This window comes from Oryza sativa, chromosome 6 (assembly GCF_034140825.1).
Source record: "Oryza sativa Japonica Group chromosome 6, ASM3414082v1".
NCBI classification, from domain to species: domain Eukaryota; kingdom Viridiplantae; phylum Streptophyta; class Magnoliopsida; order Poales; family Poaceae; genus Oryza; species Oryza sativa.
The window spans coordinates 17,297,291-17,316,685 of record NC_089040.1 but is presented as its reverse complement, the minus strand read 5'-3'; the positions used below and the strand labels follow the sequence as shown (position 1 = coordinate 17,316,685).

General features: G+C 46.1%; 1 protein-coding gene across 2 annotated transcripts in view; it reads left to right on the top strand.

Annotated features, from left to right (window-relative positions):
- The first annotated feature begins 1,030 nt into the window (after positions 1-1,030).
- LOC107281457 (uncharacterized) overlaps positions 1,031-19,395 on the top strand; it is a 29,729-nt gene continuing 11,364 nt past the window's right edge. For both annotated transcript variants that reach the window (XR_010741954.1, XR_010741953.1), the window contains exon 1: positions 1,031-1,427. The gene's annotated coding sequence lies outside the window, so the exon portion shown is untranslated. The remainder of the gene's footprint in view (positions 1,428-19,395) is intronic.

Below are 19,395 nucleotides of genomic sequence, written 5' to 3'. Positions count from 1 at the left end.
TGTGCTTTCTTGTGTTTGTTGAGCTAGTTGAATTTTTGGTATTCTTTCTGAAGTTGTCATCTCCCGCTATGGCGAAAAGCCTATATGGCTTGATTCTGTTTGCAGCTTCATAACTTCTCGCTGCGGATTTTTTGTCATGTTCCTCAAATTTTGAAGGCTTTGGGTCGGGAACTGTGTGGACTTGTTTGCTTTCCTCAAACTTTGAAGCTTTTGGGTCAGCCACAAACGGATTGGATGCAATATCAAACATATTTCACTTTCCATGGGAACCTTGGGGACTTTCCGCGATCTGGAGTTCTAGACGTGGCGCGGGAAATAAAGGAATCAGACAAAGATATGTGTGTGGAGCAAAAGCTAGATGCCGGACGAAAAAAATATTTTTTTCTTATAGAAATAATACTTTTTAATAGAGAATCACAAAAATAGAGGTTGACGAACAAAAAATGCAAGTATAACACCCTATCGAACAACCAAAGTTCGACAAGGGTACATATTGAACAACCGCAATTCGACAGGTTACTTGTTAAACTATGGATGTTTGATAGGGATAAAAAAATAAAAGAGAAAAAAAAATCAATGTATGCTACTGTGTGCCACTGTAGCATGCGGGACCTATTGAACATCCCCAGTTTGATAGGCCACCCTGCCCGTGCCATGCTCTTCCATATACTTTTTATTTTTTTAAGTAGACCAACAACACTGTTGAACAACCGTAGTTCAACAGGCACTAACTTGCGATTTTAACTCAACTTCTATTTTTATAATTTTTTTTATTATTCCTAATAAAGTTCTAAAACAAATTCCCGGGACCCTTGCATATTTTTTAAGCTAGATGACACACGAAAAGAGTAGATCCCAAAACCCTTACGTATTTTTTTAGTGGTATATAGATCTGCATATACACATATATGACCTTACCTTCATGTCTAACCGGGAAGGAATCCTTAAAAAAAGAAAAATAAAAGAAAAAGGGGAACCGTTTTCTCCTCCGATCCTGTCGATGTATCCGCCACGTGCGCGGATCCAGGGTGAAGAAAGCGACCGGTCAACTCTATCCTCATCCTCAGCCGCCGCTCACACTCACCCGGATCTTCCCCAAACCAACCTTGGCAACCCCAGATCAAGCATGTGAGCAGCCGCCGGCACACTCTGCCTCCTCCTCCTCGTTCTCCTCCCGCTCACATCCTTTACCTCTAGCCTCCCCTTCCTCTCTACTCAAGTTTCTCACGAGCACAGCAAAGGCCCACGACAGAGGGCAGCCAGGCTAGCAATGCAAAGCTGGCGACGGGTGGAGGCCGGCGACCACCCCATCTTCTCTTGATATGGTCAGCGGTGGAGGAGGAGGGCGCATCCAGCAGAGTCACCGCGACATCAAGTGATCCCCAGCTGCCATCGATCCAGCGCCAGGCTTGAAGAAGGAGGTCAAGGTGCAGTTGGAAATCTCATATCCAATTTTTTATTGTTTCGTGTTGCAGCGCGATCGACCCTCTGCTGATTTATTATGGTGTATTGGAGTTCTCTTGTAGATTTCTCTTGTGATGATTTTATTTGGTTGGATTAGAGTCTGATTCTTTTAGTTTCTTGTTCCAGTTGGAATTAGAATTTTGGTTGGATTAGAGTCCGATTCTTTTAGTTTCTTTTTTTTCAGATGAAAATTTGAAATTTGGATATGGTATTTTCACATCTATCCTTCTTCTAATTTTTCATTGGGTGGAATAGAGTCTAATTCCTTTCAGTTTCGTGTTTAACTTGGGAAATTTAGAATTGGAAACTACCTAGATACGGGCTACATGCGTGAGGGTGAGATGATGCACCGTGACGGATAGAATTGTATTGTGATGATCGGAAAATTACACGCCAACGGACAAAATCAGACATTGACGATTGGAAGAATCGCACGGATGAAACGGATTGATGGACGAGAAATTAGGTGACAATTGGAAAAATACCAATCTTTTAATTAGTTAAGATATGCTGCGGGACAATAGATGTAGGCCGCTGATGCTGACAGCTCAATAAAGGTATTCCTCCATGATAGTATATAGTCCAAAGACACTTTCCTACTTTCCTAGTATGGGTACTCCTTCATATTCATTTCTGGTTGGATGGCTATGATTGATTGTTGTAAGGAACTCGACAATCAGGAGTGGTCTCTAAACACCAGGAGGGCAAAGTTAGAGGGTATTGGCTACATGATTGTATACTAGTAAGTGTAAACTAAGGATACCTGTATACTAGATGTATAGGAATGATTTTTTCTCTTATTCTTTCTCCGCTTAGCCTAGATTTTATTTAGTGAATAACTTGATCCTTCTTTCTTCGTGTCACATACCCTTTAAAATGAATTAACCCCTACATACACTTTGATGTATACAAGTAATATATAAATTATTAGCATAGCTCTCTCTTATCATATCTTCCCTTATCATATTTAAATTACTAAATAAATATGATATCTTGGAATACTTTCGGTGGAATTGCTACAATGGTATATCCGTGCGCTTGCGGATTATATCTGTAACCATAATATACCGGGAATATTTCGATGCCATTACTAGAAATATAATTTCTAGTAATGTCGTTAAAAATATCAACATGTCCAACAAAACCATGCACCAACAGCCCACCTTTAAGCCATATTTTAGTTGGATAATTACGACTAATAAAACATTGCCAAATGTCTCGAGTTCTCAGCTCATCAAGATACTACATGCAGATAATTTGATTATCCCATAATATGAGCTAGTGGTAATTAAGCATGGCTAAGCATATAATGATTCTAGCAAGGTCAACATAGGTAATACAAGCTAGTCAATTTATCACCCAAGTCTAACAAAGAACGGATATCAAGTGAACATGGCACAAGCGAGCAAATAGGTTGACCCTATTCCCATTTAATTAGAAAAAAGTGCAATTTATTCACAAAATGTGAAATATTTTCATAGATTAGGTTCAATATGCTCAAGGCGAATGTGTGACTTGCTTGCTTCTTTAAACAATCTTCCGGACTCTTTTCCTTGCTATCACAAAGTTCCGAAATGACGAAATCTAAGCACTAGCACACAATCCGAGGAAAAATCTAATAAAAACCAAATAAACAGTACATAAAGAGTAAACAAACATGTAGAGCTCAATTTTAGATGAATTTTGCAGTTGAATGGCTCAATTTGGAGTTAGTGTGAATTAGTTATGAATTTTAGAAGTTTTGAGCCATTTAAATCAATTTCTGGAAATTATTTTGATTTATTGCACAACTGTTATTTATTTTCTCAAAGAAAATCAAGGGTTATTGCGTCAGCGAGGAATGGGTGTGGATCGAGTCCACCAAAGGCGTGCCCCATGCGTTAGTGGCACATGGGTGGCCCGCCTACCATGGACCAAGTGCATGGAAGCGATGGACCACAAGGGCGCACACCCAACAGCCCACATCGGTCAAGAGCTGGTAGTGCGAGGCGACACCCGACCCAAAGGCCACCGTCGGTGAGCTGCGGCGGCACACACGGGAGGCGGCGCGCAGTGTGAAGAGGAAGCGGTGCCCACGAAAAGGAGAGGGAAAAAGGAGGAGAGGGCCTGAGTAGGATGGTGGTGACCGGTGCGTGGAAGACAACGGCGACCACGGCGATGGCGGCGCTGGTCCGGCGAACGAGGGGGTGGCCGGTCCCCAGTGGTGCTGACAAGCGAGGAGAGGGGGCTTCGGCAGGCTTCTGACGCCGGGAGGAGGCAGCCGAGGGATGCCTTGGTCCCGTGAACGCGAAGGAGGCGGCTCTGCAGCTTGTTGGCGACCCTAGCGGTGGCTCGAGGCAGCCGCAAGCAGTGGAATGGTGGAGGAGGTAAGGTGGCTCAGCGAAGTGGTTTAAGGGAGCGTAACAGTGGCCAAGGTGCGTTGCGACTTGGTGAAACCGGAGGTGGCAACGGCATGGCCCCACATGGCCTCGAGCGGCAGTGCAAGGTGACTAGAGGTGGCAGAAGGAGGTGGTGGGCCGGGTGTGCGGCAAAGACTAGGCTTCGGGGAGAGGCGAGTGAAAAATGAGCGGTAGACGGGGTTGTGCTCGGCGTGGCGAAGTCGACGATTGTGGCAGAGTGGAGTGGAGGTGGCTAGGGTGGCGGCAGCGCACAGCTGGAGATCGGCAACGGGCAGCGGATCACCGGCTCGTCCTAGGGAGAGTTGGAGAGGACGTGGGACGTTCAGGAAATTTGGGGGAGGGGCAAGATAGGGAGCTCAAGGAGGGTTTATATAGGCTCGGGAAGCATGACTATAGACTGGGGCGGCAACATGGGGTGGGAAACGACTCGGGAGGCGCCGATTTTCGGAGGCAGTGGGGACGGAGGTGGAAGAGGATGGCGGCCATGGCGGTTGTTGAGAGGTGGGACCACGCGTCCTTCCTATTGAAGAGAGACAGGGGAAGTTGGGAGGGATGTGAACTGGTAAGGGAGGGGGCAAAAGTGGGCTGACGGCCCAAGGAGGGGACGGAGGAGTGGACAATCGGCCCGAGAGAGGGAAAAGGGCGGGCCACACGGGCCACGGGGAGAGAAAGGAAACTTGGACCCAAAATGGCCCAAGAACCAGGAAAGAGATTTTATTTGTTTTTCTATTTAATTAATTGATTAAATGAGCTTTGTGATATTTAAAATTACTTCTTGAGCTCCAAAAATTCACGGGAAATTTTAGAGAGTATATTAGTGCATGGAGAATATTAAAAAATATTTTTGGCCATGATTTTTAAAGGAAATTTTTATTTCCCTCATTAATTCACTTGATTAAATTTCTCTAACTTTTAATATAGTTTCTAGAAATGCATTATTTAATGATTTTTAATCTAGAACGAAAATCGGGGCATCACTATAACGCCCTGATTTTCGATCGGGAATAAAAATCATTAAATAATGCATTTTTCTACAAATTAAATAAAAGTTAAAGCAATTTAATCAAGTGAAATTATAGGGGAAATTAAAATTTTCCTTTAAAAATCATTGGCTGAGAATATTTTTTAATATTCTTTGTGCCCTAAAATACTCTCTAGATTTTTCCGTGAATTATCGGAGCTCAGGAAATAATTTTAACAATACAAAGTTCATTTCATCAATTAAAATAAAAATAAAACCAATTTAAATCCTCCTTCTTTGCTTTGGGCCGTCCCCGGCCCAAGTCTCCTTCCCCTCTCGGGCCGCCCTCCTTCTCCCCTCTCCTTTCTTGGGCCACCGCCCTGTTCGCCTCTCCATTGCAAGTCCACTTAACCCCCTCCCCAACTCTTCTCTTTCCGGCCGACATGTGGGACCCGTGGGTCCCACCTGTCATCCCTAACCCCCAGCCATCCAGAGCCGGCAACTGCCGCCATTGCCACCCCACGTCGCCGCCTCTTCCGCCCATTTTCGGCCCCCGCGCTCGCAACCGACAGCGTGGGCATGACCCCCTCCATCTCCTCCACCAAATCCCCCACTTTTCCCCAAAAATTGCGCTGGAATCGAGCCACCACCACCCCACGTCGGCGTCGGCCGTTGCCGCCCGATTCCGCCCCTCTCGGCCACGATTTCCCTCCCCTACGCCCATATAAAGCATCGCCCGGCCCGTTTCCCCTCCTCCCTCGAGCTTCCTGTCGCCTTACTCGCTCTCCCCACGCCGTCTCCCACCTCCGCCGCTTCCTGGCGAGCTTCAGCCGCGCGCTACCGCCGCCATAGCCGCCGCCGCATCGCGCCGCCACCACCACCGGCTTTGCCACCGCGAGAGCAAGCCCGGCCACCACTTTCCTCCCCAAACCGCCGCCGAAACCTCGCCGCCACCACCAACCCGAGCCACCGCCGCCTCCAGCCACCTCCCGCCGGCGAGCATCACCTCGCCTGGCCATGCCGCCGCCACCCATACTGCCGCCACGCCCCACCACACCCCGTCCACCACTTCTCTTCCCTAATCCATTGCCGAAACACCGCCGCCACGTTCACTGTCTCTCTCCGCCACCATTGCAGCCTCCAGCCGCGCTGCGTCGCCTCTCTAGTCCACCTCGCGCTGCGGCGTCGCCTTCCCTGGCACCGCAGCCATCGTGCGTAGCTCGGCATCTACTCCATCTCCCTCCTCTACCCTCGAAGCACTGCTCCCACCGCGAACCTGAGCGGCCACTGCCATTTGCCACCTCCGGCTGGCGCTCGTTGCCGCTCCTGACCACCCCAAGTCATGCCACGACCACCATTAGCTCCACCACCATGAGGACATGCTCAGCCAACGCTCCACCGGCTCCAATCGCCACCGCAACCTTCTTCTCCCCGTTGTGGTGAGCTTCGCCTCAATCTGCCGGCCTCCGGCCACTTTTCCCCGTCTCGTCGCGCATTTTCCCTTTCTCCTAACCCAACCACCAAATTCCCCAGGTTCTTCTGGCTGTCGTCCACCTATTCCCGCTCGCGGAACACCGCTGGACCGCTGTTGCAAGTCACCCCGAGGAGCCCGCCGCCGCCTCCTTCCGCCGTTTGGCCGCTCGGTGAGCTCCCCTCCTTCCTCTCCGTCCCCTTGGTTTCCTCTCGCCGCCCCTCGCGCCGTTGCCACTCGCCGCCGGTGTCGTCGCCGGTGGTCTCAGGCCCGGCAGCCGCCGCCGCTCGTCGGCCAGCTGCCTTGCGGGAGCGCCTGTGCGGCCGTGCCGTCCGGCTGCTTCGGCCGTCCGATCGGCCCTTGGCTGATTAGGGCCGTCCTTGTGTCCGCCAGCGTGGTCGCCACATCGGTGCTGCGTCGGCGCTACGTGTGCGCCATGTGGTGCACTCTCCCGAGCCGCACGTGGACCTGGTCCACCGTGCGCCCGAGCCCCTTGAGTCACCGAGAGGTGGGGTCCGCTTGTCGGCGCCACCTCTTCCCCCCTCGGCTGACATCATAATTCATTATTAATTGCGTCATAAATTGAGTATAATTCAATAAATCCATTAAAATGGCTCAAAACCTCTAAAATTCATATCTAATTCATACGAACTCCAAATTGGGCCATTCAACTTGCAAAATTCATCTAAAATTGAGCTCTACATGTTTGTTTACTTTTTATGTACTGTTTTCTATGTTTTTATTAGGGTTTTTCCTCTTTTGTGTGCCAGTGTGTAGAATCTGTCGTTTCGGAAGTCCGCGGTCGCGAGGAAAAGAGTGCAGAAGATTGTTTGAAGAAGCAAGGCAAGTCACACATTCTCCTTGAGCATTTTGATCCTACTTTACAAATGTTTTCCCGTTTGCAAATAAATATGCATGTTTTGCAAATTACATGGGATCAGGGTTTACCTATCTGCTTGCTTGTGCCATATTATTTGATATCTGTCCTTTGTCAACTTTGGGCGATAAATCACCTAGCTTGTGTTACTATGATGACCTAGCTAGAACTTTATGCTTAGCCATGCTTAATTACCACTAGCTCGTTGATGGGATAATTACAGTATTAGACCTTTTAGTATCATGACGAGCTGCGTGCTTGAGACATCCGACCATGTTTCATTGGTCGTAATTATCCAACTAAAATGCAACTTAATGGTGGGCTGTGGGTGCATGGTTTTGCTGGTCGCATCCACGGCAATTAAGGACCGGTTCGCAGGATGCACTAGAAATACAACGCTTGCCACAAGCGGGAATGGGTAACTGCCTGACTTGAAGTATAGCTTTTCTCTGGTTGACGCATCCAGGCAAGGGTGGGCGTGATGGAGCGGGATGGACCCTGCGACGATCTTTGTCACTTCCAAATTTACCTAGGCACGAGAGGGGACTGCCCGCTGCCAGTTAAGGAGTGGGGGTGAAATCTGAGGTGTGTATGAAAGTTCTTGTCACAATCACTCAACATGGTGACATGTCATGCATAGCACGGTGACATGCTGGTGGATTGTGTCTTGTGGGTATAGTTGTGCACCTCTGGCCAGAGTAAAACTATTCGAATAGCCGTGCCCGCGGTTATGGGCGATCGATCAGATTCACCGTGATTAGTCTTACCCTTAATAAATCGACTCAATGCACTGATAGTTCAGGTGGGATGGTTGGGCCTGTTCAACGTGGTGTAGCATTAATCAGTGGAGATTTAATGTTATCTTAATTAATCAACAGTTTTACTGTTTTGCTTAATAAAATGCTTTACAACTGCCATTTATGCAAATAGCCACAAGCCATCCTTGTATCCCCTTGCACATCTGCATCATTGGTGTTTCTTGTTGAGTAATGTGGTTGTACTTAGCCTTGCTATTATTCCCACTTTTTAGAAGTGTAGTGCTTCTGAGCTGAAGACGGAGTTAGAGGACCAAGGCTCAAACCCCAGTTGAGTTTTGCCTGTGGAGTGGAGCTAAAGCCTCGCTAGGATCGCCTTTTTCCGCTGCTGCTACTTTCGTTTCGATATGAGGACTAAGTGCCTCTTTTGTAAGTATTTACGCTTTATTTATGTTTGGTACCGTTTATTCTTTGTCGTTTTGTGTACCCTGCCTGATTCCTGGACAGGGATTTAATACACAAAATAGTCTGGAAATTTGGGCTAAATTTCTAGGCGTGACAATCACCATGGCTGACTATACTTGATCTTCACGAGACCAACGGTTGTAGTAGTCCCACCACCTCTACGAGTGGTGGAGGTACAACTACCCCTGGTCCTTGCGTGACAAATATCGTAGCAATCCTCCCATCACCTCTACGAGTGGTCGAGGTATGACTACATACCTGGTCCTCGCTTGACCAATGTAGTAGCGAACATTCCACCACCTCTACAAGTGATCGAGCACACCTGGTCCTCAACCAGCGTGGTAGCGAATCTGCCACCACATCTATGAGTGGTCAAGGTATGACCTCGACTGTTATTCGAGATATCATCAGATCAACTTGAAGGAGTCTGATTGCTTGAAGACCTCTTTCATCACACCGTTCGACGCATATTGCTACATCACTATGCCTTTTGGCTTCAAGAATGCTGGGGCCACGTACCAATGCATGATCCAAAGATGTTTGCAGTCATAGCTCGAGCGCAATGTGGAGGCCTACATCGACGATGCCATCATCAAGACCATGCGTAAGGATGATTTGATTGCTGATTTGGAAGAAATCTTCAAAAATATTCGGGTCTTTAGGATGAAGTTGAACTCGGATATGTGTACCTTCAGAGTACTGTCAGGGAAGCTGCTTAGTTTTACGGTGTCGCATCGCGGCATCGAAGCCAACCCGTAGAATATTAATCCAATATGCAACATGCAACCGCCTAGTACATAGAAGGATGTTCAGAAGTTGATTGGGTGCATGGTGGCACTTAGCCGTTTTGTTTCATGGCTTGTAGAGCAAGGCATGCCCTTTTTCAAGCTCTTGAAGAAGACTTAAGATTTTCAATGGACACTCAAAGCCCAGCAAGCCTATGAAGACTTTAAGAGTATTTTGACGACGCCTCTCGTGCTAGCATCGCCAATGCCGTAGGAGCCTTTGTTATTATATGTGTCGGCAACTTCTCATATGGTCAGCACGTTCTTGATTGTTTAGCGTGAGGAGGAAGGACATGTCTAGAAGGTTCAAAGGCCGATCTATTTCATTAGTGAGATCCTGGCCAACTCGAAGACACTCTACCCTCAAGTTTAGAAGATGTTGTATGGAGTGTTGATTATAGTTAGGAAGTTACCCCATTATTTTCAAAGTTATCCGGTTACTGTGGTTACATCTTTTCCGCCTGGCAACGTTCTCCATAACCGCGAAGCTATAGGGCAGATCGCAAAGTGGGTTATGGAGCTTATGCCTTTTGATACATCTTTCAAGGCCCGCACATCAATTAAGTCCTATATGTTAGTGAATTTTGTTGCCGAGTAGATGGAGGCCAAATTGGAAGCGCCTGCAACAAAGCTAGAATATTGGACCATGTATTTGATGGATATCTATGGGTTCTAGGAGTTGGAGCTGGGGTTGTTGTAATTTCACCGACTAGGGAGCGATTGAGATATGTTCTTCAAATTCATTGTCCAACATCACATGACGTGGCCAAGTATGAAGCCCTTCTTCATGGCTTACATCTCGGTTGATTGTCCGTGGTGATTCGTAGTTGGTTGTTAATCAAGTCATGAAGGATTGGTCTTGCCTGATTGACAATTTGACTGCCTATCTCTAGGAAGTATGCAAATTGGAGGTGGTTTTGATGGCTTGGAGCTTTCTCGTATGTTAGGGCATAATAATGAAGATGCAGGCATGTTTGCCAGCTTCAGGTCTTTGCGGTAACATGCTCCGACTGACGTCTTCATTGAGCACCTTCAAGAGCCGATTGTTTCGAAGACAAAAGTTTTGGAAGATAATGCATCAAGACAAGTTTCCATGCTGGATAACGATTGGCGGATGCCTTTCATTAAGTTTTAACTAAGCAAGAGTCGTCTATTAACAGTCGTTAAATACAAACTTTAACAATCAGCTCCTACATAAGAGAATTAAAATATGTTGTTGTGTCTTTTAAGCTGTCTTTGTGAGGTAGAATTAGTCACGCACACAAAAGGGATATCTATTAGCTAATGATTAATTAAGTATGAAAGTTCAAGTGCCATTAATTTGGTTTTGATGATTAATGAAAAATCCAATTATGTTTCTACTAATGTTTTTATAAGCATTTCTTTGCCTAGTCTCATGTGGATATGAAAGTGGAGTGTGTGAGAGGTGATTCCCGGACTTCATATGAGTTGAGATAGAACCGTTCATTGATGGTGGACCTAAATCACAAGGATGAAATGCATGGAGATCAAGCTATATGTATCACTATTTCTCTCCATGTACATATTGATATGTTCATATATAATATTTCCACGTGATTAACATATGCATGTGTGAGACTAATGTCTTGTGTGATTCTTATCTCTTATTTAGTCTATTTACATTGAGAACATGAAGATGATGAAGGTGTGTTTTTATTTTAATATCCATATTTGAGAAATGCCTTCTATTCTTGTATAGGATAAGCTCTCAATGTTTCATATCTTTGTTATGCATAGTCTTGCGAGCAAATCCTATATCTTGGTTATGCATGTACTTGATCCAAGTTATTCACTTTTATTTAATTGGGATTTTTACATGTGAGCATATATTTGAGTATATGACACTTATGGTGTTGATTAATACCCATCATTTATTCATATCCTTTTATACATGCGATTGGTTAGTCAACATGTGGAGGTTGACAACCGGATCATTGAGATTAATAATTTCATTGAGTTGAATGAGAGAAATAGGCCCCAAGGATTGCAAAGGTATTGATGCTCAAGTGATATCACTACACCTAAAGATACCAAGGATGACAAAGTGAAGATATTGAAGATGTGGGATACGAAGTGGCTACTATGGCAAGACGGTGAAGGGCAAGCGATGCTCGGTCACGATGGACCATGCGGTGGTGAAGGGCAAGCAAGGGGCTTGGCGCGAAGAACAAAATCCGGTGGTGAAGGGCGAGTGACGGCTTTGTCATGATGGACTGTGTGAGACCATTTGAAGCTACAAGTAACCGCATGCTTTGTTGCGGGAAATATGATAGATATTGGAGAAATGACAAAATGATTTGGATTGAAATATTACGAAATTGATTTGAGAATGATGATTTAGCATGTGTATGCTTAGTTTTAGAATGAAATAAATTGTAGACATAATTACTATATGCTTGCATGTTAAATTTTATGTGCTTAATGGGTTGATGTGGCATGCTTGCATGTAGATTTTGGGAGTGCTAATAAATACTATGCTTGCATGTTGAGGTTTAGATATTTAGTGGGCATTAGCTTTATAGAACGAAGAGATATATGGTGAAATGGTTTCGGCATTAGCGTCCCATAAGACAATGAAAGAAAGATGAAAAGAAGACATTCCTATTGGTATATTTCTCTTCTTATTTACATTTGAGTTTAGGAATGCCGTACTATTAAGAGGGATGCAACGTCGAGGTGTTTGTGTATGTCTCGGTGCTCAATGTGACCTATTGTCACGCCTAGAAATTTACAAGTAATTTCCGAACTTATTTGTGCATAAAATACTCGTCCAGAAATCAACCGAGGTACACAAACTGACAATTTAATATACAAATACATCATAATAATAACGTTACATACTTACAAAAGAAAAGAAAAACATGAGTGGTTTAACGGTCTAGCGAAACTCCGGCTCCACTCCCACAGGCAGCTCAACTGGGGTATAAGCCAAACGTCTTCTCCTTCTAGATTATTTTTCTTCAATTGATGTTTGATTTATTATTGCAAGGTGAGTACATGTAATATTCCGCAAGCCACACAGCAAATTGTAAGTGCACAATGATACCAAAGGATGGTATAATATAGGCTTATTTGTAAAAGCAGCATTTAGCAAACATTTTAAAGTAGTAAAACAGTAAAGTAATTAATCATCAATATTAATCAACACTGAACAGCACACCCATGTTGCACAGGCCCAACCATCCTGATAAAACCATACCCAATTGTACAGATCTATCTCCTAACCAGGAATGTACCATTCTAAACCACGAGCTAACCAAATTTATTACCAGTTATAGCATCAATAATTATTGTGAGAAATGTGAGACTAATCACGAAAAACATTGTTAGACCCGTCCATAACCGTTAGCACGGCTATTCGAATAGTTTTACTCTGGCCAGTAATGTACCACTAGACCCACAAGACATGATTCCACACATGTTGCCATGCCCCGAAGTACCACCACAGCACTGCAAATGGGGAAATCGTGACAATGCCCTTCACACAACACAACTCACCACAGTGCACCATTCCTAGATCATAATCATCCCCTCAATAACCTGGACTCCCAGTGACCCCCATGGACTTCTCGCTGCTTCACAGTCTGGTGCCCCACAATGAACCACGCTATACAAAAGGTAAAGCCGTTGCCCGTGCTAGCTTGTGGTTGGCACGGTTAATGTTTCACAACAGTAGCTCATGAACCGGTCCTTAATTATCATGAGCACAGCCATCAAAACCATGTGCTCACAACTCATCATTAACCAGGTTTTTATTATCAATTGATTATCATAACACGATTGACCATTGTGTGTTACCATTAAATATAACCATAAGTGATAGTGAAACATGATTTATCCCATTAATGAGCTAATGTTTCTAAGCATGGCTAAGCAACTATATATAACATCTAGTTGAACCAATATATAAAGCTCAACTAGTCAAATTATAATAACCCAAGGTATCAAGGAATAGAGTAACTAATGCAAATTGGCCATAAGAAAGGAATAGGTTCACACCACCCGGTGACAGTCAAAAATAAATACACAGTTGAAATAAATAGAGAATTAAAATAGGATCAACATGCTCAAAGGATTGTGTTTAGGAATAATTGGTCTTCAATTAGTCTTTTGAACCACTTCTGGCGTACTCGCGAACCTCCGAAACGACGAAAAAAGACAAACTAACATGCAAAACGAGGAAAATGACTAAGAAACTCCAAATAAACAGTACATAAAAAGTAAGCAAACATGTTGATCATAATTTTAGATAAATTTAGAGACTCGAACGGCCTCATTCTGACTTGATATGATTTAGTTACGAATTTTACAAGATTAATTCCAATTAAAGCCTATTAAAGAAAATACTATTGCAAATTAATTAAACAATTTACAAATAATTTATAACTGAGAGATAAGATTTAAAACATCCTCCGGAAATTATTGGATCGAATTTAGTAGATGACATACGATTAAAAGGGTCAATATGCCATTAAAAAGAGAGGGAAGGATTTATATTGATTTTGGACGGGTGAGATTAACTTTGACCTAGTTGACCAATATCGGATGGCTCAGATTGATCTGATCTAAAGTTTGGATGGAGGCCACGCATATAGAAAACGTAGACGCCACGGAGGATGGAGGGGTTGACGCGGCGAGTGACATGGCAGCCACGCGGAATCGAAGCTGGCGGCTCTGGTCGGCGGTGAGGACAGCGAACGGCGGAAACCGAGAGTATGGAGAGGAAGAGGAGGACGCGACGATCCTTACCAACACTTATGTGGCGACGAACGGCAAGGAGACGGCCGGCGACGTGCTCGGAAGGGCAGCGAGGTTCGGGTCCACGGCGGCTACGACTTTCCGGCGATGAGTGGCGGCAACGGAGGGGTGGACGGGGTTCTCCTCGCTGCTGCGGTGCCGAGGGAGGCGACGAGCAGAGCGCAGGCGACCGAGGCGGCTTCGGATGGCAGTGGCAGCGGCGCTTCGGGCGAGGGTGGCAAACCAAAGAGGAGAGCATGGGAACAGATCGGGCTTGGAACGCAAGGAATTGTGCTGGGAAATACTAGGGTTCACCGTTTTGGGATAAGGTTTATCCAGCCGATTTGAACTCGAATCAAAGGGATAAAATCAGATTTCTTAGGAGAAACGGAAAAGAAGGATAAGGGAAACAAATCCCCTCAACTAATTCTGGAAAATATAGAAAGGGGAGGCCAGATTTGGAGGAGAAGTCAGAGCCGGATCAGGACGAACAGGAGCTCTGCAGGTAGAAGATGACACTGTAGCGACGGGGAAGTAAATTAGACTTTTTCTGTGGTTTCATTTACTAGGCCCGATTGAAGGAGGGAGAAAATTGGACTCTGGGAGGAAAAAGTACACCGAAGGTCCCTCAACTTGTCGTCGGGATACAAAAGCGTCCCCGAACCACAAAACTAGATATGCGGGGTCCCTTAACTGTACAAAACCGGTCACCTGAGGTCCTTCGGTGGTTTTGACCCCAGTTTTAGTCTATGTGGCGGCTGAGTCAGTGTGTGACCCACTGTACCCCACATGTCAGGTGTCCACGTCACCCCCTTCTCTTTCCTCTCTTCTCTCCCTTCCTCATCTCTCTCTCTATCTCGCTTCTCTGCAACTGCAAGCTGGCCGAGGCGAGGCGGGAGGGCGGCGCCGCGACGGCTGCCGGCGGAGGCGGCGTGCAAGCGCGGCGGCTTCTCTGCTTTCTCCGCCTCCTTGTCCCGCTCGGCCGACGTGGGCTGAGCATCTGCGGCAGCAATGCGGTCGTGGTGTCGGCGCTGCCCGCGGACGACGACGACGAGGACATCGACGCCGCTGCCCCGCGCGAGGAGGAGGAGGGGTTGGGCGCCGCGCGCACCACCGGCGCGTTGTCGTGCGGGTCGGGGAGCGGGAGCGGGAGCTACACGCTGTTCAAGCAGGGGAGGGACGAGCTTGTTGACAGCCTTAGCGAGTTCGCCAATGAAACCCTGCCGTCGAAGCGACCGGCGGTGAAGCGCCGGACTGGCGCGCCGCCGAGGTCCATAACCTGTCGGAGCAGGTAAGACCTCAAGAACACCAACCAACCATTCACCTCAGGTTCCCGTATAATTGTTGGCTACTTTTATTCAATCTTTGAGAAGTACTTACCAAGAACCCAAATATCAGAGATATAAAACAAAGCAACTATTCGTCATTTCAACAAAGAGAACTAGCTTGTCTTACCTAGCATGACTCAAACCTATCCTATCTTTTTGGTATTTTCTATTTTACAAATTTTTATGTTGTTTTCAAGTTTTATAAGATGCAATTGAAAAGCAAATATGCAATTGGAAAGGGAAATATGCAATGTGATACAAGTTACCTCAATGGGGCGGAGCGAGGTCTCCCCCAAGCTTGGCTTTCGCTCAGGGTCTTTGATGAGGATTGAACCCTTGAAAGCGAAAGTACGCCTGAAGGTCATCATGTTGTTGCTACATTATGTTGTTGATGTTGGTGAACTGAGCATCAGCAGATTGTTGCCATTCTTGCGTTTGAGCTATGTGTTCCGTGAGGTTGTACTAGATCTCCCCCGTCTGCACATCAAGGGTGTCCATTCTCCTAGTGATTTCACCCAAGTCCCAACGAGAGGAACTTGAGCGCCATTCACTTAGAGAGGGAGGCACACTACTTGATCTGGGAGGTTGATTGTCACCCCATTGGATGTCATGAAGCGCATGCCACCGGTCCTCACTGACGCTTGACCAGGTTGAGACTCCTAAGCTATGGTGTGGAGCTTGGGTCCATCCGGGTGCATCCCCAGTTGGTGCCCAACCTACCTCATACAATTGCATGGGTGTCGAGGATGATGAACTTTCTTGTTCGTTCCTTGTCATGTTGCACGTCTCCCTGTATGTTCCACTTGTACGAGATTCTTCTATGGTCTACAGGGGAATGGTTAGTTCATGGCAGTTGTACAAATGATACCCCGCATTTGGCAACGGGATTTCATTTGTACAACCGGGGAAAAAGTATATCAAAGATCCATCTGCTCCATGTTTCAAAATATGCCCTTGCACTAGGTAAGCCTCATCAATACGCGGACGAGCGGCTGAGATAAAAGCAATTTGGTTGCTAATGACCCCTAGCCCTTTTGCTATCCGAGTAATCAGAGAAGTGCACTCAACAAGAGCAGAGAACTTTACACTTTCTAACCATTGCCTTATCATACATTTTACGGGAGAAATTTTGTTGTTTCTAACCATGGCAAACATGATAATTAATTCATCTCCCCTAATGGGTCTCAGATCACCTCTAGGAAACAAAGTCATAGCAATCCATTTGTGCATGAGCCTAAGTGTAGGATTATGGATATCATTCGTTCTAGGTTTCTTGCAAATTGGAGCACCAGAAATATCTTCCCAAAACCTATTTTTCTCGAACCCAGAAATTCCTTTCTGGAGATCATTTTACAGGAATCATGAAAACCAAGAATTGTACTCAAGCCTTTCCATGTGAGCGTGAACTCCTTACGGAAAAAGCGAAAAGAAATACTATCTTCTATTTCTTTCAAAGTGCACAGAAATTGCAAAGTAAGCAAACGAGAACCAGGCTCGTCTACCACAGCAAATCTCTGCTAACCAACAGCTTTCCAAATAGAACGAAATTCAACATCCATACCTATCTTTTTCAGCAACTCCGGTGAGTATTCTCGCGTCTGAGCATACTCCCGGTCGCTCAGCATGTAGTAGGCTTGTCTCTCCCGATCACTCACAAGGTCGAGGTCAGCGTTGTTCAAGAGTTGTCGTGGAGTGTTGGCGTCTTCCATCGAAACATCAGCTAAATGAGTACTAGCCTCATCATGATGACTTAATGAAGAGCCCAATCCCTTGAACGGACGAGACAGTCGCCTCCTCATACTGCATAATGGAGCAAGAATGGGCTAACTCGGTGGGGGTTAGAAATGACAAGAGTTTCACCCACCGGTTAGTTTCACCAAAGCAACTTGTATATATGCAACTAAATGATTTGAACTTTGAGGAAAACTATCAAAACTTGAATGAACTTGAGAGCAAACTTTAGAGAGGGAATGAAAATGTGTTGAAATGGGGTAGAGTTCCCTCTCTCGGCCGGTTGGCATAAATAGTGCACCCACAACGGTCGAAACTAACCTATGGGACCCACTAGCCGTTGCCTCAAAAGAGGAGGCAGCCGTCCATTGGCCTGGCCGGTTCGGCTGAACTAGTGGGTTCGGCCGAACCCCTAGTGGGCCCAACCGGCCCCACTTTCGGTTAGTGTGGTCGTGGCACAGTGAATTTTTGTTGAAAATTTTATTTTAGTTTGCTCTGAAAAATTCATTTGAAGGGTTTCCTCAACATTCAAAAACCCTAAATGCAATTTTGAAATTCAAATATGTGGTGATGCAAAAATTCAAATTGTTGGAGGCAAATATGCGGATACATACTAATTTACCTGTTGGCGAAGGTCGCGTCATTTAAAGTCTGACGTGCAAGACCGTACCTCCTTCCGATTTAGAGCGCGGATTTTTCACACGTCTCCGGAGGTGATGGAGCGGGCGTCTTTGGGTTTTCCTTCCACACCTTTTTTGATTTTGGTGCGGAAGACGGCTTCCTCTGAGCTGATTGCTCTAACTTCTTGGCCAGTACAGGTGATTTTACCGGCTTCCTCCAATAACATTTCCTGGGCATTGTTGTTTCCTTCTCCAGGAAGTTCTGCATGAATTTTACCAGGCTATCCGTCTTGGGTGGCTCCACTTCAACCTCTTGAATATTCTGCGGGTTTGGCCCGTACTTGATTCTGACCATGGAGCATTATTCCGTCCTCGGTTGAAACTCAAATTTTTCCTCCTTCCCATTGATATGGAAACGGATACTCCCCGTTCCCATGTCAATGTTGGCTCCTGCGGTGCTAAGGAACGGACGCCCCAGGATGAGCGGCGTCTCCTTTCCCGTGTCCATGTCCAGCACCACAAAATCAACTGGGATGAAGAAATCCCGTACCTTGACTGGCACGTCCTCCCGCTATCCCTGTCGGGTAACGGACTGATGAGTCAGCCAGTTGGAGGCGCATCGGTGTTGGTGCCAACACCGTGAAGTTGAGCTTGTCAAAGACGTCTTTGGGCATGACGCTGATGCTGGCTCCAAGGTCGCACAAGGCCTGGTTGAATTATTGTGCCCCGATCGAGCAGGTGATCGTGGGACACCCCGGATCTTTCTTCTTCTCTGGAAGCTTGTGGAGTATGACGTTGCTGCAGTGTTCCGTCAGCTTAACCACCTCCGTTGTTGGGAGCGGTCTCTTGTTGTTGAGTATGTCCTTGAGATAACGGGCGTATGTTGGCACTTGCATAGCGTCCAACAATGGCACATTGATGTAGATCTTTTGGATCACTTCAACAAAACGAGCGAACTGCTCGTCCACTGACGGTTTCCTACTCCGTTGAGGGAATGGCAGCCACCGCGTGTCTCCGTACTCCTGCGGCACGTTCTTCTCTGGCTGAATCTCCTTGTCAGCTGAGTTATTAGATGGCGTTTCTTTTGACATCCCACTAGTTCCTGCAGGGTTAGGATATGGCAGATCACAAGTGGACTTACCTCCCCTCGTTGTGATCGCCTTAACATTCTCAATGGAGGAGTCGAGTTGCCCCGGAATCCTCCCAATTTCATTTGCAGGGACTAGGGATGCCAACTGAGCTAACTGGGTTTCTATCATCTTATTAAAGCTCAGCTAGCTCTGAAATGCAGAAGCGAAGCTATCTAGCTTGACGTTTATGTTCTCTAGGATCTTATCATTGGCAGCAAGCTTTTTGCTTAGCGCATCAGTGGTTTTAGCTTGCGTAAAAACAAGATCCTTCAAGGAGGGTTGGTTAGAGAAGTTACCGTTATTATTACCTCCTTGATAATGTGGGCGTGGTTGGTTCCACCCCTGACCTCCTTGTGGACTATACCCGTTGTTTTTGTTGCCAATGTACATCGCCTCCTCATGGGTCTCTGGGCAATCATTCCCAGAATGACCCGTGCTGCCGCAGACCTCACACGTGACGTGTGTGTCCAAGGCCTTGACGGTGCCTTGTGGCCTTTTCTCGTGGTCGTCCAAGCGTTTCATGAGGAGGTCCAGCTTGGCAGCAAGTAGTTCCGTGTCCTTGACGGTGTGCATGCCTCGCTGACGGGTCTAGAGTCGTTCCTCGCTCCAACCCATATTGGAGACCATCTTCTCTATGAGATCAACGGCTCC